Source organism: Alexandromys fortis, unplaced genomic scaffold (assembly GCF_014885135.2).
Source record: "Alexandromys fortis isolate MF-2015 unplaced genomic scaffold, M_Fortis_MF-2015_v1.1 scaffold_15, whole genome shotgun sequence".
NCBI classification, from domain to species: domain Eukaryota; kingdom Metazoa; phylum Chordata; class Mammalia; order Rodentia; family Cricetidae; genus Alexandromys; species Alexandromys fortis.
In genome coordinates, this window is record NW_026067911.1 from 9,653,329 (window position 1) to 9,659,328 (window position 6,000).

The window sequence follows — 6,000 nt, forward strand, 5'->3', positions numbered from 1 at the left end:
CTTGTTTGACAGGCTTCTACCGCCCTGCCTTGTGAGGAAGGGAGGTGGATCTAGGGAATGGCTGGTTCCCTGTAACTTTGAGCCAACGAGGGGGTGGGGGACAGGTATAAACGAGCTGTGGGAGCTTAGGGCTGAGCTCCCCAGCCCCAAGCTAGCTGGCGACTCTGCTTTTAGCGTGAGCGGTAGTCTAGAAATGTAGGAACGGGCTTTTTATAGGCTGCTGTTAGTTTTTAGGTGGTTGTCTTAAGATAAAAGGATAGGACGCACTACCCATTAACGATACTGGTGATCGAAACTTCCCTCGAGTGGATTTAGCACTTGGAGAAAGAGGTGGGAATGGGAAATTAGCTGAGGCTGTAGCTAAGAGTCTAATGGTGGCGTCAGTGTCCGGGTTGAGAACAGCTTTCTGTAATGAATTATATATTTGGGTGCTATGGACCTTAAGGCCTCTGTCCCAACTTCTCAAGTCATAGTTAAAGCTTAAGTGAATGAGTGTGGCGTGTACCGATTAAAACTGTACGTAGAGACACTTAATTTTAATTTCCCTTCCTATGAAATGCATCCCTTGTTTTTGTGAGACAGGGTCTCATACTTGATACGGAGATGACAATGACCACGAACTCCTGATCCTACGTCCTGCACGCCAACAAGCACTTGTAGCCAACCGAGCTACATTTCCCCTGCCCATCTTTTTGATTTTTAAATCACTTCATAGTATTAAAGTCAGTTTCAGCCCCTAAGTAGGTACAAAAACAGCCTTTAAGCCATTGTTTGCCAGTCCCTGTCTGAGATCTTTTATTTTTTTTTGAGTCAGAGCTATTTGATTGAAAATAAGTGACCATATAATCTTTACACTGAGAGAACAGGATTAAAGTCACTTTGTCACTGGCAAATCTCAGTAGTCACCGTAAGGTTAGGGGTTAGAAGTCACAGTTGCTGTGGGGACTTGGTAACAGAAAATGGATAGAGGTCAGTGATAGAAAGCTATAGATGGAAAGACACTGGTTTGGGGAAAGAAATGGTGGTTGCAGTCTCAAGTGTCTGCCCAGTTGAAACGACAATAAGAAAGGACCCCAGAGGCTTCGTAGGAGGCCACTCATGTCTTCCATTCAAAACTGGGTCACTAGCTACCTCTAAAGCATTAACTTGACAGTGTGATTGCTTTTCCTTCCATGGCTTTGGGGCGATCTTATGAAAGGCTGTACTGGACATGGGACACAGTCACCCCAGCTAGGCATTGTGACATGGAAAACTCTTCCTCTACTGCATACTTGCTCCCTTTCTAGGTACTGACTGTCATAGGTGTCCAGGCTTAACTTTGGGGCTGATTATGGGGTGTTTAGTTTTTGCTTAATTGGTTTAGAAGAGAGGAATTGAAAGCATTGTATTCTGTTACCCTACACATGGGTGGGGGTTGTTGAGTAGCTAATATTGTCTACTGAAGCAGAAAGTTTTATGCCCTTTCTAAAATAAATGTCTTGAGTTCACATCTGAAACCCCACCCCAATTGAGGGTACCCTTAAGGTAAGCCTCAACTGGTCTAAAAGAAATCTTCCTTTTTTGCCCTGTCATAGTAATCTCTTCCAGTTTTATATTCCTGCTTTGAATATTGCAGTAATTTTCCACTTGTGATTTCCTAACTTCATTGCAATGTGAAGGGACTCATCGTGGTGTGTGTTAATTTTCTTTGATCAGACATCAGTCTTGGGCCAGCAATTCAGAAAAACTGCATTCAGAAATTTCCACATATCCCTAAGAGACCTTCTCTTCTTTTTCTAGATAAACTAATCTGTGATATGTCTTCTCTTAAGATCATCTATTTTTTCCCTCTATACTAGTTTGTTCCATGGTCCACAGTTGCTGTGTTCATTACCCACTCCAACTCAGCTCACACTGCTTTTTCACTGAGTGTCCTTGAATATTACTTTTCTCTCCCTCTGTCTGACGCTTGTGACTGATTTCTTTCTTTGAATGTATCTGAATCTCTTTCCTATACCGCCCATTTTGGCTTTTTATTCTTGACTGATGTGTGTTGTTTTGAGGCAAGATCTCACTATGCACTCAAACTCATTATGTATGTACCTAAAATTGGCCTCTCTTTTTTTTTTTTTTTTTTTGGTTTTTCTGTGGTTTTGTAACCTGTCCTGAAACTAGCTCTCGTAGACCAGGCTGGCCTTGAACTCAAAGAGATCCTCCTGCCTCTGGGATTAAAGGCTCAGGCCACCACCATTGGCTCTACTGGTACTCTAACTTTGGTTCCTTTTACGCCCGTGTTTTGGTTCCCTGTTACGCCCAAATCTGCAAAGTCCCCGCAAAAGCCAACAAGGAAACCGTGTCCCATATGTAAAAGCAAAGAGCCTTTATTTAATCGAGTTTGCAATGGTCTCTCCGCATGTCCAATGTATTGGAATAACCGGAGAGCCCCGAGCTCAATTAGAATTTGTTTTTTATAGGTGGGCGTGAGGGGTCTCTGAGGTTCAGGACCCCTGATTGGCTGACATTTGTCGAGGGGTGTCCTGGTGAAGTGCGCTGGCAGGTGATTCTATCTACAGTGGTTGGAATGTTAGGCATTCCTTTGAATGGTCTGCTCCTGGGCAGTGGTTGGGTAATCTCAGTTTGTGGTTTTTTTTTTTTTTTTTTTTCTTGCTGTCAGGTATTGCTTCAGGGTAAACTACTGAGACTCAGACCTCTTATTAAATTTATCTAAATGGTTGGAAATAAAGAACTTCCTTTGGGTGACCTGTCCATACTTAGCTTATCATGGCTGGCCCCCCATAGCACTGCTTGTACTTCCTGACTTACCAGTTATCTCTTGGAGGTGTCCCTCTGACACTCTAACTTCTCCCCAGGAGATGCGCATACTGTGTTCACCCCTACCCCCCAAATTTATTTGTGTCACTTCCAAAGCAAAGCTTAGAATTCTTGTGTACCTTGCCCGGTCTCTGTCTTGCTAGAGGATGACAAAATGTTTTTGTTACCTATTGTCCTGTGATTACCACTTAGTATGTTAAATAGGGCAGCTTTTGTTTTCTCTTATAGTTTTGTGGGTTGAAAGCTCATGAGGCAATTGTCTAATTTTTGCTTTGAGGTTTCTCATGAGGTTCCAGGCAGAAGTGATTGGGGGGGTCTCATCCTGCTTTGTGGCTGAGTTTTTCTCCCCTTTTGTCTCCAGAGCTCTCTTCACATGGCTTCTCCAGAAGGGTAGCCTGCTGACTCAGGACTTGGAAAGCAAAAGGACAAAACTTCTAGGTCTTTCTAAATCTGCAGTTGGAAACAACACATTTCTGATGGTGAAAGCAGTCATAGGTCTAGCCGAATTTTAAAATGAGAAAACAAGTACCAGTGAGGAGGGGGTTGACAATCTCCAGTGATGTTTCAAATGATGGCTAATTTCATCATTCAGAGCCCTGGAATCTGGATGAAACAGAAGAGATCTGCTAGCTAACACATGGCATCATATGGATGAGAAATACATTGCTGTGTTTCAACTCACAGGTCCTTGAGGTTGTGTTATTAACTTCGCTGGATAGAGCATTGATAAAGCAATCTAAGGCATTGGCATATACGACATGTTACACATATTAGTGGTTGGCAGCATCCAACTCGCACAAATTTCTACCATGTTACCTAATAAATATTGTTTATAAAGATAAACCTTATTTCTTAAAGAGAAATGTTTCTTGTAATTCTTTCCTGTCTTAGGGGAAACACTTCTTTATTGCTAAAGACAGTTTCTGACATATGGAGGAGGAAAGTTGATCCTCTACAGGCCTGCCAGAGAAATTTCAGATGAGTGAACGTGGTCCTTATGCAGCCCACCATCATCCTCTCCTTTCTCCTTCCTCATTGGAGTCAGAAACCTACATTCTTTTTTGATTATTTCATATCTCCAGTTTGATAAGGATTGCTCCTGCTGGGCATCCCTGTAAACTTAGTAGGATCCCTGGACGAAGGGAAGCTTCTGGTTTGGGAGCTAAGTTCACTTCCAGAGATCAACAAGACCTGATGTTTGAACTTTAAGTCACAGTGGTCAGAGAGTTTAATGTTGTACATGTAATTTTGGACTTTAACACAAGTTGGCACTGATTACTTTGAACTGTTATTGAGAATAAAGCAATCTGATCTCCTTTTTCTCCCCGAGAACTTCATATTGAGAGAGGTGTAAAGTCAAACCGGAGACCGATTTTGAATTACCTAAATTTTGGATTTTCTTCTAGAAAGATTATCAGCAAGGTAGGGCATAATTTGAGATGGCAACAGAACAGGTTATGAACTAACTAGATAGAACTTTAGGCACAAGCTGATTTCTGACCTATTAAGGGTGTCCTGGGAAAAAAGTTACACTTTATCATTGATACTAGAAGCTTCTACAAAAAGGTAAAGATTATAGACGCAGAAACAGGGCTATCCCAATTGACTGCGGACTTCTCCAAGTGAGTTATATCCCAAGTTGATCGCAGTGGATACACTAGAAGGGGTAAGGCAATGGTCACTTCTTTGTTGATATACTCCCCGAAATAATGTTTTAAAAGACAGGTCTCAACCCAGGCTTGCACTGAATCTACAATCTTTCTGTTTTAATATAATACATACTGGAATTTCAGGCTGTATACCACCATGCCTGACTCTCATGTACATTTTAAATTGATAAATGACATTTCTTTGTCCTAAGTCTTTGAAAACAATTAAGTTTTTGGTATAACAAGCATGAATATTTTACAATTAATATAAAATAAAACAAGGATTAGAGAGCCAGGTGTGGCCCACTACTGCTGTCGTTATAACATTTAGGAGGTAGAGGCCCTGTCTTAAGAAACAAACCCCAAACAAGAAGTGTTATTGTATTAGTTACTTTTCTGTAGCTGTGATAAGGCAGCAGGACCAAGACAGCTTCTAGAAGGAAGGTTTATGTGAGGCTTTTAGTCCCCTGAGGGCAGGAGGTACCATCCTGGCCTGGAGCTTGGCAACAGGCAGGCCAAGGTGGGTGCTAAAGCAGCAGCTGGACGTTCACACCCTGATCCAAACAGGAAGCACAGCACACATTAGGAATGGTAGGGGACTTCCCTCGCCACACACCTCCACCAACTGGGCCGTACAGCGAAATGTTCTCCAAACAGTCCCACTAGCTGGAGACAAAGTGTTCAAACATGAGAATGTGGAAACCATTCTCATCCAAACCACCACGAGCACTTAAAACTGTACTTGATAAAACATAAACCCCTTAGAAATTTAGTGCCATCACTGTCAGAAATTTTACACGATTATTTTGTCTTTTTAAATTTGTATTTCGATTTCCCCAAAGAACTTTTCTGTTTGAATATATTTTATCATGTACCATTTTTTTTACAATAAAAGATTTTAATTTTAAAGCTCTTTTCTTTTTGAGTTATCATTACAGTTGTAGCATATGAAAAACCATATTTACACTGTACATTTTAAAAATTATTTATATTTTATATATATTGGTGGTTTGCCCACATGTACGTCTGTGTGAGGGTGTCAGATCCCCTGGAACAGTAATTACAGACAATTGTAAACTGTTGTGTGGTTGCTGGGAATTTAACCTGTGTCCTCTGGAAGAGTAGCCAGTGCTTTGAACCACTGAGCCATCTCTCCAGCCCCTGCACTGTTCATTTTTATAAATAATTAACAAAGAGAATTTTTATTAGAAATGTCTTTTAGTAATTTAAAGTTCTTACCACCCCAATTCAGCTATTTATAGACAAATATAATTTTTGCTAGAATATAAAAGAAGAACCAGTATTGATGACCAATTCAGGACTTCAAAAGTGAATAAATGATTTTTACTAAGTGTGTTATTTATAGTAGAAAACTCATGACACAAATGGTAGGGATGAATAATAAGGTAATAAATGGTTGTCCTACTTCTTATCTATTGCTGTGATAAAAATGTTTCCAAAACCGACTTGGAGAGAAAAGGATTTATTTGGCTTATACATGCTGATCAGTCGATTGTTGAGAGATGTCAGGGCAGGAACC